This window comes from Oreochromis aureus, linkage group 5, assembly GCF_013358895.1.
Source record: "Oreochromis aureus strain Israel breed Guangdong linkage group 5, ZZ_aureus, whole genome shotgun sequence".
In the NCBI taxonomy this organism is placed as follows: domain Eukaryota; kingdom Metazoa; phylum Chordata; class Actinopteri; order Cichliformes; family Cichlidae; genus Oreochromis; species Oreochromis aureus.
The window spans coordinates 20,578,265-20,598,664 of NC_052946.1; the positions used below are offsets into that span (position 1 = coordinate 20,578,265).

General features: G+C 41.3%; 1 long non-coding RNA gene across 1 annotated transcript; it reads left to right on the top strand.

Annotated features, from left to right (window-relative positions):
* Positions 1 to 1,145: 1,145 nt before the first annotated feature.
* On the top strand, positions 1,146 to 8,840 carry LOC120440329. The gene is made up of 3 exons (XR_005613174.1): positions 1,146 to 1,353; positions 8,620 to 8,646; positions 8,768 to 8,840. It is a non-coding gene; the product is annotated as an uncharacterized LOC120440329 (long non-coding RNA).
* Positions 8,841 to 20,400: the final 11,560 nt, after the last annotated feature.

Here is a 20,400-nt window from a genome sequence, read left to right on the forward strand (position 1 = left end):
GAGAATGTGCCAGCTTTGACTTAATGAAATGTAATTTAAAGATGAATTTTTAGCTCTCTTTAATCTCCATCTTTTCATTGTTGGAAGTTATTTAAAACAGGCCTTGGTTAAACTCCTCAGTTCAGCCACAGCCTATTTTAGCACATTTAAGACAAACTTTCTTCTGAACATCACAATAACAAGGTTTGAACAGCAGTTAGGAGGAGCTACTGTGCTCAAGTCAAACCTTACGATCTCTTTTTAGCTTTGCTACCTGTCAGTCTGTTTGTATACTTATACTAATAATATACTTGACAAAAGCACAAATAAAAGTTGGAACTTTTAACATGGAGGTAAATGTATTAAATCATTGTATAATATCCACAAAAAGATGACCATTCATGCAAAAGTAGGGTCTATTCCATGCTAAGATCTGTGGGTACAAAATGTATGAAGAAACTTAAACCGAGCTTTGACAAATGTCATATGAGATCTGACATGACATCTCAGACTGATCAGCATGAAATGCTTACTTGTCACTTTAGTAAAAATGCTTAGTTACACTCCTGATAAGTGGTTTAAACTATGCTGTGTGGTGACATCTACAGAAAGACAAGCAGACCCCTAAAAATAAAATACGATAAAATAAAATAAAATAAAATAAAATAAAGCTTTAACAAGACAAACTGGACAGATTAAAGCATACTCAGCTCAGAAACACATGGCTACATCCTCATTTTAAAAAGTTAAAAGCATTTTTTTTTAATCTGAGTTGAATTAAAAGCCTCGAGCACTTGGTTAAATGCCAACATATAGAGCAGGATGAAAATGAAAGTATTATATCAGTGAAACAGCTGGTTAAAATTTTGTGATTTCTCAGACATTAATCTGAAAGTGTTGTAAGAACTGCATCTGGTCCACTTACCTGTTTTACTAAACTGCACATTGCAGGAGTTCCCCTTGTTATTGTTAAAGCTTTTCAGTAATAATGTGTGTTTTCTCTTACATTAGTAATCTACCTATAGCACTCTACCCAAATCACAACCCAGAGGTTTAGCTACAGTGTGCATGCACAATCAATCTGCTAACAGCTGCAAGCATCTCACATGACAAACTCCAGTCCATGATAGCTTTTTTTTTTTTTTTAAATGGATCTAATGCGGGGAGACTCACTGTTATTACATGCAGAGGTTCTTTCTCTTCAGCACCCTCTGCTGGTCATAGTGGGATTACTCACGAGCATATATTTAGTGGGGTTTTTTATGCTCCTATTGGTGGAGGAAACAGGAAGCTGGCTGCTTGTTAGCCTGCAGATATGCTGTGCGTTGGCTTAGATGCCTTTTAAAACATTTCTGCCTTGGAGAGTTATTGCTTGTGAGTATTAATGATACAACAGGTTTACAAGTTTAGTTAGTGCATTTCTATCACAGAGATTTGTTTAGAAACAAGTTATTTCATCTGTTATGTTTATCCTTGGGAAGCTAAACTTCCCAAGGATAGCTTCCCAAGGCTAAGTTGTATTGTCATCACTACTGAGTCGCTGTTGTTACGCATACTATGTAACAGTATAGTTTGAAGTGTAAGTTAAAGGAAAGACATCTGGTAAGAGATGAGCCAGTGGGTACCAGTCTACTTTCAATACTCTATTTTATAATACATATTGCATAATATATACAGTAGATCCAAATTATGTGAATCATTTGTGATGTTACAAACCAAAACAGTGAGCTAATTTTTAAAATAATTTCCTTCTAAGTTTTTATTTTAGTTAAATTCAAATGTAACTTGTATGAAGTGTTTCCCACTTCAAAAAATGCTGAACTGATTAAAGGCCAAAATTTGTTTAGTCATTCTACTCATGGTGTTTGCAGTGCGTTAAATGTCACACACTGACATTGAGGGTTTCAAAAAGTGTGTCACAGCAGGTCTGTCATTTGACGTGTGTCTCACTTAATGTTTACTTCTGTCTTTCTGAGAATCAAGTTCTGAAAATGACATTTTATGTGGATGAAACTTAAAACAGGTTTAGTTGGCTTTGTATATTCACACTGTTCATTTTAGTAAAGCTGAACTTCTGCAACTGATCCTCTTGTGTCCCTTCCCCCTCCAATCTGTTTGTTTTATGGCTTTTTATTAAAAAAAAATTATTTTTTTGGTCAGAAAACATACAAATACTGATATGCCTTGCTTTGGTCTGCTTGTCCATCTATTGTGCCTGTTGTTCAATTTTTGGGGTTCCTGTTTCTGTCATGGTCCTGGGTCGGTGACCCAGCGCTTTAAGTTTATTATTATCATCATTTCTCTAGTTTATTCTGATTTTGTATTTGTTCTTAGGGTTTGAGTTGTGTGTTTCTATCATCCCTACCTGTGTCTCTCCTCTGTGTTCTGTTCGTGTCCCCAGTTGGTTGTGTAAAACAGTCTGTGAGTTTCCTGTTTTACTTTGTAGGTTTGTGTCTCGTTATGTCCATTAGTTCCAGCTGTGTCCCCGCCTGTCTGCCATTTCCTAATTACCTGGTGTGTGTATTTATACTGCGTGTCTGCCTGTGCTCCTCGTTGTGTCGTCTGTGTTTCCCAGTGAATCCTCTGTGTTACCCGGTGTTAATTCTGTGTTTCTCTGCCCAGCCTTCTTCATCTGCTATCTCTGTATATCTCTCGGTGTCATTACGTTATCTGGTTTGTTTGTTAGTTTTACCCAGTTTAGGTTTATGTTCAGTTCTGCCCTCACCTTTGTTATTTTTTGCTGTAAATAAAGCTCCACTCGCATCTCCACTGCCATCTGCATCTTGGATCCTCATTCATTCAACCACACGACTGCCGCCCCAGTCGTGACAGTACGACGCGACCACAAGATGGATCCAGCAGCTTTGTCTGGGGAGAGCGACCTCGCACGCATCCAACGCCTGATGGACTGGGTAACCCATACCACCAACGCAAGGGCGAAAGTGGTGGGGTTAAACGCCATCGAGGCGATCCTGGAAGGAAATCCCTACCTCTGCCAGCTCAAGGTAGTTTCGGACTTAATTTGCAACCTGCATAAAGCCCGGGAGGTGGTGCATGCTCGCGAGTCCACAGACTTTATCCAGCAGCAGTGGACTACGGCCATCCCGGAACAGTCGCGTCAGCTTCCCCTGCTGGTGGTTTTGCCCGGCCCGTCGAAGCCGTCCGCAGGGAGGAAGCGATGATCGCGCCACCGACGCGTCACCCCACAGCCGGATATTGGGACTTCAGAACTGCTGGCTGTGGTGAGTGAGAAGGACCCTTTTTCTGTTTTGGACTGTGGGACAGTTTATTCAGGGGCTTTGTTTTGTGCAGCAGATAACAAGAAGAACTGTTTGTTGCCTGCTCATTCTCCTGCTCAGCAGTCTTTACCTCGTTTAGCTGCCCAGCCACAAGCTCGTTTAGCTGCCCAGCCACAAGCTCGTTTAGCTGCCCAGCCACAAGCTCGTTTAGCTGCCCAGTCGCATTCAGCTCAGCCTCCGGTATCCCCGCTAGCCCTGTCATCTATGCAATCTCAGTCTTCACCGACTCCCTCTATACGGGAGGCTGTGTCTGTGCCTCCCATTTTGGACTCTTTTTCTAGTATGTATTTTTTGCAGAGAGACAAACACGTTAAAAATGTAATTGTTCCTCAACAGCTGGCTAGTTTAGAGACTGTTACTTGCTCCAGGGCCTCACCAGAGGTTAAATTACAGCCCTCAGCTGACTCTGGGCCCCTGGAGGCTAAAAACCCAGCCAGTCTGTCCTGTCACTGCCAGAGGCCCGTGTGCCTGCTGGTTCTGAGACTGTTTTCGCTGGGGGGCCCGAGGAGCCCGTCCAGCCTCCTGCCTCGCCAGCTGGAGGGCCCGAGGAGCCCGTCCAGCCCCAAGACTCGTCAGCTGGAGGTTCAGGAGAACCTAACAGCTTCCTGCCTCGTCAGCTGGAGGGCCTGAGGAGCCCGTCCGGCCGCCAGCTGCAGCCTCATCATCCGCGCCAGCTGCAGCTTCATCCACGCCGCCAGCAGCAGCCTCCTCATCTGCTTCAGTGCAGCCTGCAGCAGCAGCAGCTTCATCCACGCCGCCTGCAGCAGCCTCCTCATCTGCTTCATCCACGCCTGCAGCAGCCTCATCCACGCCTGCAGCAGCCGCAGCAGCCTCATCCGCTTCGCCTGCAGCAGCCTCCGCCTCGGCCTCATCCTCGTCTGGTCCAGCCCCTGCCTCAGCTTCGTCTTCGCCTGGTCCAGCCTCCGTGTCTCCCCCCTCGCCTGCAGCAGCAGCTTCAGCTTCGCCTGGCCCGGACTCCGTGTCTCCCCCCTCACCTGCAGCAGCAGCTTCAGCTTCGCCTGGTTCGGCTTCGGCAGCAGCTTCAGCCTCATCCTTCTCCTCATCCTTGCCTGGTTCTGCTGCTGGCACGCCGCCATCCGGTCCGCGTCTAGCGCCTCATCATCACCGGCCGTTTTCTAGGCTGCCGGCTGGTGATTATCGCCGTCGTGGACGCTCTCCTGAACGGGGTTGTCGCCACCGCCGCCTTCCACGTGTCCAGCCTCCGGACTTCTGTCGCCGCCACTGCCGCCTTCCGCGTGGCCGGCCTCCGGACTTCTGTCGCCGCCACTGCCGCCTTCCGCGTGGCCGGCCTCCGGACTTCTGTCGCCGCCACTGCCGCCTTCCGCGTGGCCGGCCTCCGGACTTCTGTCGCCACCACTGCCTTCTTCAGGGCCGTCCCCCTGAACTGTTTCATCCTGGCCATCTGTGCTATCGGCCCCCGGGCCGGCCACCTGAACTATGTTTTGGACTCTGCTCCCCTGTGACTGTTTGGGACCTTTTCTTTGGGACTCTGGGGCCTCTGTTTTGGTCCTGGTCCGGACCCTCCGTCCTGGGCCTCCCAGCGCCCACCCGGGCTTGGTGGTTCATTTGTGTTTTGGGGCTGTCAGGTGCCAGCCCTTGAGGGGGGGGTACTGTCATGGTCCTGGGTCGGTGACCCAGCGCTTTAAGTTTATTATTATCATTTCTCTAGTTTATTCTGATTTTGTATTTGTTCTTAGGGTTTGAGTTGTGTGTTTCTATCATCCCTACCTGTGTCTCTCCTCTGTGTTCTGTTCGTGTCCCCAGTTGGTTGTGTAAAACAGTGTGTGAGTTTCCTGTTTTACTTTGTAGGTTTGTGTCTCGTTATGTCCATTAGTTCCAGCTGTGTCCCCGCCTGTCTGCCATTTCCTAATTACCTGGTGTGTGTATTTATACTGCGTGTCTGCCTGTGCTCCTCGTCGCGTCGTCTGTTTCCCAGTGAATTCTCTGTGTTACCCGGTGTTAATTCTGTGTTTCTCTGCGTCTCTCTGCCCAGCCTTCTTCATCTGCTATCTCTGTATATCTCTCGGTGTCATTACGTTATCTGGTTTGTTTGTTAGTTTTACCCAGTTTAGGTTTATGTTCAGTTCTGCCCTCACCTTTGTTATTTTTTGCTGTAAATAAAGCTCCACTCGCATCTCCACTGCCATCTGCATCTTGGATCCTCATTCATTCAACCACATGACTGCCGCCCCAGTCGTGACAGTTTCATTTTTCTGTTTTTGCTTAAAAGTTCTCTTGCATTTGGGTCCTTTTCCGGGCTATGTGTAAGCATAAACTGAATAAAACATAGATGTGAGCAAGCTGTTAATGAAGTTCATTTAGCTTAAAGGGTAACTTTTACATATGCTCATATTCAGCTCAGTTCATTTCATTCTTGGAAGTTATTTATAAGAGGTCTCGGTTAAATCTCTCAGTTCAGCCACAGAATGTTTTGGTTTCCTTTAAGACAAAGTTTCTTCTGACTGGTTTAACATAACAATGACGAGGTTTGACCAGCAGTTAGGAGCTGTTGTGCTCTTAGTCAAAGCTTTTTACTTTATATGGGCTCTTTTTTTGCCACCCTGCTTGTCAGAGCTGTGTCATGTTGTCATGTGTTGAGGTCTTTGCAAGGAAAAAAAATGTCACAGTGTGACAAAGTGGGTGAGAACACCATTTGTCCGTATTCTTAGTTAACATTCTTGTTCTTGTTTTGTAGTCTGCAATAAGCAAACATCTACTATCCCGGGTTTGTTTGTTTATGTTTTACACTTTCACTGATTATACGACATAACATCTTGGTTTAAATCAATTCTGACACGTTTGTTAAGTTAACATGCTATTTATTTCAACTGTTAATTTGTTTTGTTTGAACTCACCATACCTACCTGTGTTCCAGGAACAAAATAAGGAAATGTAGTTTCACTTCCTGTATTTATAGCTTTCTGGTTAATCTGAAGTCTGCGGAAGAGACCAGGTGAAGAAGGGGGAAGAATCTTTGTAATTTAATAAAGTTGATTTTAGAGTGTGTTTATAGAGAAATGGATTTGTTGTAATACGTATCAACTATACACTGAAGAGGTTTTTTTGCTAGGAAGGAGTAGCAGTATAGGTTTGAGTGTAGAAATGTTTCTCACCTACCTAATGGAATAGTCCAGGGGTGAATGGACTATTTAAGCAGATGAACGCAGGTGTTCAGGGAAAAGGACCAGGTCAGTGTAGCTGTGTGCATTTTGACCTTAATTTCCATTGATTTAAGTTCAGTTATGTTTATTTGAACTGAGTTAACTGTGAGTTAAGTTTCTCATTTATTTTTGTAAATATTGTTGTTTTTTTTCACAAACTCCTTCCATCCTTTAGCCGCTTAGGTCAAGTCCTACCACACATAGACATTCACAGGTCATTGTAATGTGACTTCTGCTGGATTGTTAATATTAATTGTGCCTCAAACATGTATATTTCACACTGTATGTCAATCTCATAGATCCCTTTTTAATGCCTGGTGAACAAATAAACTATACTGATTCACAGAAAGCACTCATAAATATTGTTTTTTTTAAATCTGATTGCCTCAAGGCCTTATGGCATCCTCCACACTATGCACTTGAACATATAAATTGTTTCATTGAATTTTGAGTTTTTTAATCAACCTTGTTACATCTGTGGTGTTCCCGGTCAAATATGACCACCATAGAAATTGAATGGGAATCCACTCAACCCCTCCCCCAATTGACTGAATGACCCCCTGAATGGCCCACTGAGCAACCACTGAAGGACTCATTGAGCGACCCACTGAACTGAATTTGGTTGTGAAAAATGTTTGTTATGCTAATTTAAGAGTTGTTAAAACAGACTGGTCAATTTTCACCGGGAACACTAAAGTAAGGGGGCGGGGGTGCACAAAACTGGAGGGTTAGGAGGTACGATGATTAATTGGTGAGGGGAGCATAAAGAGTTTATAGAAGACACAGGGTGATAGCCAGATTTTCTAGGCACACGTTTAACATTGTGAATTTTCATACTCTGGTCTTTTACTAAACTTTCTCAACGCCAAGCACTTTTGTTGAATAAACCAAACTAAACTGCAAATGCAAACTAAAAATATTGATAACAAATGTCATCTAAGTCAATTCCTCACAGGATATAAACTCTAGTCCACTTGATTAATGTTTGAGCTGTAATACACCACATCTTTGTCTTGTTGGAGCACATGTGACTCTGTAAAGCCATGAAGCGAAACTTCTATCACACTGTACAGGCACAAAGACAGGAGGACACGAAGTGAAAGTTAAAAAACGAGAGCCGAGGCAAGTATTTTAAAACATGAAACAAAGACAACATGGCTTTAAGGAACAAAGTGAGGCATCGCACACTTTATTATTATTCATACAACACCTATAAAAAGAGTAATTAATAATAATAAAAGAGCATCCATTCTATGTAAATTAATGTTTGTTCATTAAGATCTGACAGTGCTGACAACAGCACTCAGACAGATAATCAGTTACAGTGAGCGTGAAAAATCAGTTGTAAAGAACTAACAATTTATCATAGAAAAACATTGAAACATCAATAAAAAAGCTTATTTACAGTCTTTTATTAAATGTTTGTTCTCATGTTTGTATAGTAAATATAAAGCTGCAGTCAGCACACAATGACATGTTTATAAATCAGGTGGAAGGTTTCATTATATATGTATCAGTATCTTAAAAGTTATTAATAATCTATTCAGGCCAACATGATAAAAACCCTCCACCAAAACACTGAAAAACATTTATGTATCTGATGTAACAAGATGTACGTGATATAAAGCATGTATGTATTAGTCCTCCTGTCATTCTAGTGAATACAAGCCTTTAAGAAACACAATAGCAAAGCCACACAAATGACCAACAAACACTTTAAGTGTTCTGTACTAATACTGTGGTTGGCTAAATATATTCTAGTTATATTGGTGAGGGTTTTGAAAAGTGTATCATTGCAGGTTCACAGTATGTGAAGTGTATCTTACTGTGGCCAGTTAGTGTGACACTTTGAAAACTGTGGTTTTCCTGAAAGCAAGTTCTAAAGTTAACATTTCATATAGGGGAGAGTCAGAGCAGTCAGACAGACTGTTGTAGTCTGTTCTGCACATTCACATTGTTCTTTTAATCATGGCTGATCTCCTGCTAGTCGTTCTCATGTGTAAGTTAAACTTCTTATCAGGTTCATTCAATGTTCACATCAGCTATTCCTTAACATACGCTCACATATAATGGCTGTTAGCATGTTTCTCTTGTTTCTAATGCTAGTTTACATTTTTTATTGTTGAATCTATTTTGTTTCATCATCTTTTCTTCTTCAGATTTTTTTCATGAAATCAAAGCACAAGGTCAGTCTTATTTTCATGTTTTAATCAATGTGTGGGATGTTTGATTTTTCTTTGCTCGTCATGAATATTTTTGTGCATATGTTAACTATTTAAAATAACATCTATGTAAATGTAATTTCAGCCAGGGTTCCACCTGAACTGACCGTGAATCCACCTCTGATCACAGAGACAGACTCAGTCACACTGAGCTGTCAGACTCCATCATCTGTTTCTGTGCCTCAGTGTGATTTTTATATTGCAAGCCAGAAACTGTCCAAAGGTTCCTCCTGTGTGCAGACACTGACAGCGACTGAGCTGCTGAAGATCACACATAAGAGTTTACCTGCTGAGGTTGAAGTGAGATGTTCTTACACTGTACAGGTTTATAGTCATAAACATACATCTCCTGACAGCCAGCCATCCACCATCATCATAAACAGTGAGTGACTAAAGTACCATGAACAATTTATAATATGTTTCACTGATGCTTATGGAGTTCACCTCACGGCATATGCTGCCATTATAAATATTTATTGTAAAATAAATAATATAGAAATAAATCTATTTAAATAATCTAAATTATACTTTAATTTTTCAGATCTTCGTCCACCTAAACTGACAGTGAGCCCGCTGATGATCACAGAGACAGACTCAGTCACAGTGAACTGTCAGGCTGTTTCTGTGTCTTGGTGTTATTTCATTATTACAGGCGATAAAACAGCCAAATCAGGTCCTTGTCTGTGGACTCTAACAGGAGCTGAATTTCTGTCATGGACACGTAAAAGTTTACCTGTTACAGTTGAAATGACCTGTTATTACATTTTTAAATATAAATCTCCAGTGAGCAACATGTCAGCAATCATCATACAAAGTGAGTAAATACTACTGAAGTCCACTAATACAAGGATGTTTGGCTACAGTATCAATACAAAAAAAAGAAACAGGTTTCTATCAGTTTGGGTTGTTGTGAGGGGGGGGGGAAGTAGAAATGTTTCCATCAGATTAAAACTAAACCTCTGAGAGAGGTTTCTATTATTAGATTGAAAGAATGAAATTAAACATTTGTTCATTTAACTTGAGAAATGTTTACATTTTTAGCTCCTCGGAGTGAACTGACAGTGAATCCACAGATGATCATAGAGCCATACTCAGTCACAGTGAACTGTCAGACTCCATCATCTGTTCCTGTGACTCAGTGTTTTTTGTACTTTATGAGAAGGAGAAAATCTACGTCCATCTCCTGTCAGCAGACACTGACAGGAACTGAGCTCCTCTCTATGGCACAGCAGAGTTCACCTGCTGATCTGGAAGTCACATGTTTTTACATGTCTCAGCATAAAGGAGGACAATACCAGTCTCCTCACAGTAACATATATTCCATCAGCATACAAAGTAAGTGATTATACTGTCTATATTATACCTCAGTACAACATGTGCATATATTTTTTGTTTAACAAACTAAAGGAGGAAGCAAAAAGCTGATGTCTATAGAGCTTCATTTAATTTAATTGTAATGCATTAGGAGGGATGTACAGTTGTGCTCTTAAATAAACTGCTAGTTCGCTGAATTGATTTAATACTAAATTTCCATGTAGTACCATGTGATCCGTCACTATACAAAGTGTGTGAATACTACAGTATAAGCACTAATATGTGCATGTAAAGCTACAATATCAATACAAAACAACAAGCTGCTCTCAACTTGTGAAGAAATTTGTTATGTGGATCATACTTGATTATTTAAAAAAAATAGAACTCCCAGAACCGTGTCTATTGTAGCATCCCCAGTTGAAAAGATGGTCTCTCAAAATCGATGGTTCACAATCCTTTTATTAAACAGCGGTGTATGTGAACACACCATTATTATATACAGAATAAAAGACAATTAGTAACTCAAGCAGTGTGTTACCTTTAACCTTTTGCCTTATTCATTAATCATAAATAGATTGTCTTTACCTTAAAATATTACACCTTTCAATTCTTGACAATCTCTACATTGAGTGCTATTAAGTGCTACCATACACATTTACTAAATTCTTCTAACCTTAAGCCTTTCGCCCTTTCGATACCATGAAATAAAATAGACTATATTCCAATTGTCTTTGACTTTACATAGCATACAACAGTGAATCTTGTAAATTTGTGCATCGCTGATTAAAGATGTCAAATTTACCTAGGTGCGTGAGCACCCTCTAGTGCAGTGGTTCCCAAAGTGGGGGGCGTGGTATGAATTAAAAAAAAAAAAAATGCTTGGACAGTGCTACCATAATGGATAGGTTTTTTGACGGGGCTCCCACACAAACCCAAAGCAGAAGATGAAGTTTCCCTACCAACTCCCTTCCAAGCGAAAGACTAGAAAATATGATGAAGTATATTTCTTTTGGCTTCACCAGCGCAACAGCGGTGCCAAGGTAGAGATGGTCTCTCAAAATTGACAGAATTCATTTCCCTGCGTCGGAAGTACGCGCTGGACTGTCCAAAATCAGGGACAAACAGTATCCCACATTCTTGATTTAGTTCACAAACACTTCTTATAATGAATTTTTGGCGATGTTAGCTCTTTATACAGTAAAGTTACAGTGGGATACAAAAAATATCAAGCTGTTCCTGCCACAATTTGTTCAACCGGTTCAAATCACGGACAAACAGTCTCCCACAGTTGTTTATGTTTTTTAAGCCATTTTGCACTAAGAGACATTTTTTGAAAAATGTATTGATAGCAATGTTGAATATTCTTACACAGTAAAAAACAAAAAACAAAAACGAAAAATTAAACTATACATAAAATAATTACACCATGAATATGATTTCTTTAGTGGTTTATTTTATTGCAACCTGTAATTTATTGAAGTTTGTTTATCTGATCAAGTGGTCAGAAAGTATGGCATTATTTTTGTGCCTCTATTCTGAGTGCACGTAAAAAAATTTTTGTTGCATTTTGAGTCTTTTTTTGTTTGTTTGTTTGGTTTTTTTTGTGTTTTTGAGGGGCCTGTCCCATTTGGTTCTTTAGCTTTCAGAATTATTGTCTGAAGGCCAAGAAAGAAGTGGATCATCACAGCCTTGTCTTATTGGTCCATTTGATTGACCTTTGTTATTATTATTTATTTATTTTATTTTATTTTCAGTTGTTACAGACCTGACAAACATTACTGGGGGATAGGAAAGGGAGAAAGAAAGAAAGAAAGAGAGGGAGGGAAGAAAAACGGGAAGAGGGGAAGTGAGAAAGGGCACTTAAAAAAAAGAAAAAAAATCACCTGGATCACCTGCTGAGAGAAGAAAAAAGAAAAAAAAGAGAAAACAAGCAAAAAAAGAGAGCAACATAATAAACACAACACCATCGCAATAATCTAGCTAAGTGTAAATAACAGTAAATACTAAATATTGAATGTTATTGTGCAGCACGCAAGACCAACAGCGCACAATGTGCTTTGAGGTAGCAGTCAAGAAAGGGGTAGCTTGTGTTTGTGAACACCCATGTGTACACCTGTGTGGATGAGCGCGCTTGTATTCAAAAGATTTCTCCGGCCATGTCCACAATAATATGTTTTCATTTGAAAACATATCTTTTTCTCTCCGTTTTGGCCTTCCGTCCACACTGAGATGGCGTTTTCGGTCAAGGAAAACGCAGCGTTTTGAAAATGCTCTCCAAAGGTGATAGATTTAAAAACGTTGTTTTCGCGTCGCAGTGTGGACAGCAAACCCGGAGCCTTTTCGAAAACGATGACACATTTTAGTCATGTGATGCAGTCATGTGACCAATTAAACTAAGATAGCGGAGTGCATTATACAACAGTTGTTTTGTTTGCTCTGAATTTTGACAGCCCTATTAAAGATTAATATCAGTTTGTACATCCTCCAGATAGCTTTTCTTTAAACTCTTTAATTCTCAGTCGCTTTTGCAACATTGTACTTTTGTGTTACTCGCAGCAACAACTCCACCTCATTGTCAGTCCATTTAAAAAACTCGGTGCTTTTCCTCGACATTTTGCCGTGACGTTTCAAAGAGCCGGAAAGTAAATAAAAGACAGACAGAAATGAGGCAGGTCGAATCATCTTGCGTTTCACGCATGCGCAGTACTGGAACGTAAGCGTTTTCGGCCGTTTCAGTGTGGACGCACAACTCTGTGAAAACGACTGAAAACGATAGTGTGGACGCGGAGCGTTTTCAGACAAAAACGCCGTTTTCAAATTTATCCGGGCTAGTGTGGACTTAGCCTCCATGTAATGATCTGCTAGAGCAGATCGAACTCTAGGCCTCGAGGGCCGGTGTCCTGCAGGTTTTAGATATTCATCATCAGCCACCGGCAGGGAATGTGGTGAGGGGAGTTAATGCTCCTTACCTTGGAGGGCCTGAGATGTTCCCAGAGAGGTAGAGTCTAAGACCCGACCTGACATATAGACACAGACGAACAGGCACACATAGATACAAATTTGTATTTCCACCCTCATGCACACATACAAATACTCGGCACTCACCCAACGCGGAGACAGACACAAATAGACACTGAACACAATCACACTCCCCAAACAAACTCTATACCCCAGGTCAAGGCACCACCACCGTACCTAGACCCAGGAGATGTTACCCTTTTCCCTGGGGTGGAGACAAGCAGACCGCCCCCACCTCCGCAGCAGCAGGGAGGCCCCGCATACTAGATCCCAACCGGACGGCCAACTCCTGCTCCCAGCCCCTCCTTCCCGATGGCTAACAGAAAACGGATGGTGTGAAGACCCCATACCTCCCTCCACCCACTCATATGTAGTGTTGCTGCGTGCTGTCCTAAAGTGCATTTAAAACACGGGAGGGCATGACAAATGTTGCATTTTGAGGAGAAAATTATTTTGAGGAAAGAAAAGTTTAATTTGAGCAGACAAAATTCATTGTTGCGTGCAAGAAATGTATTTCAGTGTTTGCTATTATCCATATACACACACACAATAACAGTCCCTCTCGCTCAGATGTTAGCATTTGCGCTTGCTCAGATCTCTGCTCTGTGTGCTCACAGACATCTGCAGACCTGCTCTCAGTGTGTCGTTCGCGCTCGACATCTCTGCTTCGTGTGCGCTCAACTCTCTGTGCACCATTATGTCGGTGCAGAGGTCACAATTAACCTGCTCAACACACGGCCAGGGGATCACTCTCGCCCAGCCACGTCGGCACAAGTATAAACAACAGTCCACAATAAAACTAAATAAAACAAGGCAAGCTAAAAGAAAATAAAACCAATAAAAATAAAATCAACCGGGACAAGACAGCTGCTCCGTCGAGGATGAGCCCAAAACAGCGGCTTCTACAGGCGCTCCTTCAGCTTGATTGGGCCGAAACACAGACCACTGAGCAAAGTATATGGCAACAAGTGAGTCTTGGAAATCAAAAATGCATTTAGTGCTTAACCTTTTAATTAAAAGTCAATAACAAATATGGCTAAATGCTGCTTACCTCAGGACTGAAGACACTATACTGAACTGCCTATAGTAGTGCAGCTACTTCCGTGAAATAACAGAGTACATATTGACAAACTTTGATACCAGCCTTGTTCCCTCATCAACCAGGTGCTAAAGAATCGTTTGTTAACTTAAAATTACACCCTAAAGCCGTGCTTTTCCATTTCTTAACCATTGAGCACACACCTTCTCTCTGTGCATTGAAACTCACACTGCTTCTGGTTTACGCCACATGATTTATGGCACTTTGTCGCTCTACAACTTTCAAAATAAAAGCATAAGCTGCAACCAAGCTGGAACAGCATAATAACCATTCATGAATCAATTTACCAAATATTAATTAGGTCATTTACATCTATTATTAGATTTGATTTTCAAAATGAATTAAAATGTATTTATTTAACTTGAGAACTTTTCATATTTTTTAGCTCCTCGGCCTGAACTGACAGTGAATCCACGGATGATCATAGAGCCAGACTCAGTCACAGTGAACTGTCAGACTCCATCATCTGTTTCTGTGACTCAGTGTTTTTTGTACTTTATGAGAAGAAGAAAGTCTACGTCCATCTCCTGTCAGCAGACACTGACAGGAACTGAGCTCCTCTTTATGGCACAGCAGAGTTCACGTGCTGAGGTTGAAGTCACATGTTTTTACATGTCACAGCATAAAGGAGGACAATATCAGTCTCCTCATGGCAACATATATTTCATCAGTATACAAAGTAAGTGATCATACAAACTATATTATACCTCTGTACAGTATGTGCATATATTTTTTGTTTTAACAAGCCAAAGTATGAAGCTAGAGTGTGATGTTTAATGTAACTGTAATATATATTAGGAAAGATATGCCAATTTTTTCTTTGATAAACTCCCAATTGGTTGAAATTTTTAGTGAGTACCATATCATCAGTCATCATAAAAACAGAGTAAATACTAAAATGATGTACTAATGTGCTGATTTTAAGATAAACTATCAGGACCAAACAACAAGCTCTTCTCAATTTTTATGTGCATCAGAATTAATGATTTCAAAAAGTAAAAACCTCAGAACAGTTTCTATTATTAGACTTTATTTTCAAATAAATGAAACATTTGCTCATTAAACTCATCAAATGTTTATGTCTTTAGATCCTCGACCTGAACTGACAGTGAATCCAACTGTGATCACAGAGACAGACTCAGTCACAGTGAACTGTCGGACTCCATCATCTGTTTCTGTGACTCAGTGTTTTTTGTACTTCGTGAGAGAAAAAAAATATATGTCCATCTCTTGTTTCCATAATGTAACAGTAACTGAGCTCCTCTCTTTGACAAAGCAGAGTTCACCTGCTGATCTGGAAGTCACATGTTTTTACAGCTCAGAGCATAAAGGAGAACATAAGTTGCTGTCTCCTCATAGCAACATATCCTTCCTTAGCATACAAAGTGAGTGATCATAATGTGCTGATCTATATTATACCTCAGTAGAGTATGTACATATATTTCTACAAACCAAAAGGGGAAGCTAAAGCCTGATTGTTTATAAGGCTCTCTTTAGCTTTAAATGTAACAGATATTAGGAGGTGATACATAATTTCATTCTTCAATAAATTTTGTATTTGTTAAATGGATTTAAGGCCGTCCAAGGAGAAGAATTCTGAGTACTGATATATGTGTTTATACTGCATTCAGTATTACGCACTGACATCAGATGACGGCAAATCAATATTGTTTTGAATTTAAAAGAGGACTGTTAAGTGTAAAACATTGACACTGTGCTGTTGTATAGCAGTATTGCAGTAGTGGAAGGAAAATACCTTTTGTGGTGAAGCCACAAGAAACTCAAATAATGAAACAATCACAACACCATCTTCTTTTATTTTAGTAGAAAACAACACTTTGACCTCTGCTCCTCCTACTTCTATGAACTTTACAAGTCACACAATCACAAGAAACACAACTATTGGTAAGATTTTTAAAGTTGAATAAAAATGTTTAGGTCGATTGCCATTAGCACTGTTGTGTTTTGACATTTGAAGATATTCATACATTTCAGTAGGCCTTATTTCGAAAAATAAAATCTCAGCACTAAAGGGACTACTTCTTCTACTACACATGAAAAACTAAAAATTTCCTTAGACAGTGAAATAGGTTGTAGAGATTCTGGTGTTTCGCTTTTTTTTTTTTTTTTTTTACACTAAATGTCTTCCTTCTTTTCTCTTAACAAAATGGATAGTGGGACTTACACTTGTCTGTGTTTTCTGTTTTTTCTAGTACCTTTTGCTCGTAAACCTCTACCTGTATTTGCAACTAGTTTTGGTGTAATCATGGTGTCATCTCACTGACAGTGGCTTTTTGTGTGTGAAAACAAGAAATGGTAAGGACAGTAACAATTCCTTATGTTATATGTAGCCTCAAACCTTTTCTACAGTCAAATATTTAAGTGCTGGTCTGATCACACCATAATATATGTGTGACCAGACCAGACCTTCATATATTAGAAGCTTATACACAAAATCCACTGACCACCACTCCTGTTCTGTTCATAAACTGATTGCTTGACTCCATATGTTATACTCCTTTTCAATACTTATTGTCTTTTCAACAGTCGTCTTATTACCCCTTAAGACTCAGCATTATGTTTCAGCGCTCTGCACCAACACTCTGTACCTCACTACTGCAACACACCAGCAAATATATTAATTCGCCCAGCTGTTGTAATCTAGCTTTTACTCTATTGATGTCACATCCTAATGGTGTGTGGTGACTTTTAGAAGAGGAAAGCAGAGATATACTCCTCCTGCCCCATGAATGAATGGATGAATGAATAAATACATCCATCCATCCATCTTCTTCCACTTATCCGGGGCTGGGTCACGGGGGCAGCAGCCCAAGCAGCCCAGACCTCTCTCTCACCAGCCACCTCTAGCTTGTCTGGGGAAACACCAAGGTGTTCCCAGGCCAGCCAAGAGATATAATCTCTCCAGCGTGTCCTGAGTCTGCTCTGGGGTCTCCTCCCAGTGGGACATGCCCGAACACCTCACCCAAAAAGGCACCCAGGAGGCATCCTTGTCAGATGCCCGAACCACCTCAACTGGCTCCTTTCGATGCGGAGGAGCAGCAGCTCTACTCGAGGCCCTCTTGGATGGCCGAACTTCTCACCCCATCTCTAAGTGAGAGGCCAGCCACCCTTCAGAGGAAGCCCATTTCCGCCGCTTGTATCCGCGATGTGATTCTTTCTCGGTCACTACCAGCAGCTCGTGACCATAGGTGAGGGTAGGAACATAGATCAACCAGTAAATTGAGAGCTTCGCTTTTACACTCAGCTCTCTCTTCAACACAACAGACCAGTACAGTGTCCGCATCACTGCAGCCGCAGCACCAATCCGTCTGTCGATCTCCTGCTCCCTTCTCCTGTCACTCGTCAACAAGTCCCTGAGATACTTAAACTCTTGGGGTAAGAACTCATCCCTGACCCGGAGTGGGCACTCCACCTTTTTCCGGCTGAGAACCATGGCCTCAAATTTGGAGGTGCTGATTCTCATTCCCAACGCTTCACACTCGGCAGTGAACCGTTCCAGGGCGAGCTGGAGGCCATCACCCGATGAAGCCAACAGAAGCACATCATCCGCGAAAAGCAGAGATGAGATTCTAAGGCCACCCAAGTGAAAGCCTTCGGCCACTTGGCATCACCCACCAGGAACGAGTCTGACTTTTTGCCGGCTATGTGGACCAAGCTCTTGAAACAGTTGTATAAAAATTGAATGACCCGTGGCAATGGGCCAGACACCCCATACTCCCGACAATTTTCTCAGTCGAAGTCACCAGCGCAGGTCCACACAGTGCAGGTAGAACACTGTTTTCCCCTCCTTGTGAGGTCTGGTGATACGATTACAAGATCGATCATCGACCTGCAGCCTAGAGTGTCCTGGTACCACGTGCACTTATGGACACCCTTATGTTCGAACATGGTGTTCGTTATGGCCAAATTGTGGTTTGCACAGAAGTCCAGTAACAAAAAACCGCTCAGATTCAGATCTGGAAGGCCATATCACGCCCCTCCAGGCCTCACTGTTGTTGCCCACGTGAGCATTGAAGTCTCCAAGTAGGACAACAGAATCCCCAGGCAGAGCACCCTCCAGTACCCCACCCAGGGACTCCAAGAAGGCTGGGTACTCTGAACCACCACTCTGCGCATAAGCACAGACGACGGTCAGGACCCTTTCCCCGACACGGAGGTGAAGGGAACAAACCCTCTCGTCCACTGGGAGAAACCCCAGCACACAGGCAGCAAGCCGAGGGGAAACCAGGATACCCCCCAAAAAATGTGTCATGTAATTTCTATCATTTTTTTGAGGGTTAAAAAAGTTTTTAAAAACTCACAAAGGAACTGAGAAATAAGCAAAACTGGGAAAATCTAATAAAAGAAACTGGAACCTGGACTCACGGGATGACTTACAGAGGAACACAGGAAGACACACAGAAGAAACACAGACGGACCAGTAACGAGCACAAGAGAACACACACTATAAATACACATAGGGAAACGAGGAAACTGCACACAGGAGGGAGACACGGCTGTACCTAATTGCCATGACGAGACAGGGAGGACACAAACTGAATACACTGACACCAAACACGTACCTTCAAAGTAAAACAGGAAATATACACCGATAGAACTCAGACACACAATACTGACAGAACAGAGGAAACACACAGGCTGTGTCCCAATCCAGTGATCGCACGCTTCCTAGTATGCGCACCTTACGGACTACGTACAGCAGGTACTACGAAGTACGAGTAGTGTGGAAGTGAGAGGCTTGTGAAATGGGACGGTCTGGCCTTCGTCGCGCTGTTCAGGTTGCCTAGCAACCATGATACTAACCGCGAGAAACGTTTCATACAGTATTGTTTGACAGAAATGAAGGAGAAAAATGTTTTTTTGTTCGTTCTTTTTTTGTATGAAATCCCTTTGACTTGTTGAGTATCTGAGGCTGAGACCACGGGACTGTAAAAACATGATTGTTGGGCTTCACTTCTGTACTGAACAGTCATTTTAAGATTAGTTAGTAAATAACAATTAGCTAATGTTGTTCATGAGACTAAAGTCATCTCACTTTGGCAATGTAAATATAATATGGCCAATATTATATGTATTATTCGATTATTATGATATATTACAGCAGTGAGCTTGAACTCTGTGTCAAATACTGAGCTTCAGTAAAGATTCAAGTTGCATTTATTTAAATTTCCTATCACCTTAAATCTTCACTCAAAGACAAGTATCTTTGACAGTGTATCTATAGATGTATTATATATAAGAGACAAATATTGTTCGTTTAATATGTTGACATTACTAAATTTGGCGCAATGCCTACATATATGTGTAAAAAGAAAATGTACGAGCTGTGATAACTGTTTCTGATAGAATGAAGAGTAGACTGATATATTAAATATTCCTTTATTGGGTGAGAAAATGATACCATGTCATAACTGCTTTAAGTCATACAGAATAGATATCAGAGCCTTAAACAGGCTGACTTCTGCTAAATGGGTCAAACTGGGTATACAAACACATAACATCCTTATAGAATATGATGTAACACTATAGATCAACTTACCTCAGAATATATAAAGCATATAAACAATTACAGCAATATGATGCAACAAACACAGCAATACTACTAATCCAAAATACTCAAAGCTTCATAGAACTGAAACAAACATGGACATTTATTTTTAGGTCCATTCTGCTGCTGATACATACTTTAAGTTCCTGAATATTAAACTTGTTTCTGCCTTTCATAGTGTTTAACTTGAAGGCCCTGAGTACTTTCTCCCACACTGAAAACACTGGAATGATAAGATTATTTGAACATTACCTAATAAGACTGATTCAGGACAGACAATTAGTTATTTTAAACTTTTCTAGCAGTCCTTCACAAACAGGGAGCAGTCTGTCTATTCTCTCCATCTGTCAGCTGCTGCTGGCTCTTCCTCCTCCTCTTCCTCATACACTGCTGAGTAGGGATGGGTACCGGTTTCCGGTGCCATGATGGCACCAGTTCTGACATAAACGGTAGTAACCAGACCGAAAAGCAGCGCACATTTCGGTGCTTTATTTCGGTGCTTTTTTTTTTCTTGAGATGTCATACACTTTGGATTCTAGCCAATCATTTTACCTTTACAAGGATAGTAGGCGGGCCCAGGTACATACGTTCTTTTAGAGCAGAGCTACAGATTAAAAATGCCCAAGGCAAAGCGGTCAAAAGTCTGGCTGTACTTCACAGCAAAAGATGCAAACTCAGCAGCCTGCAACAAGTGCTTTAAGCCCCACGCCCCGGTACC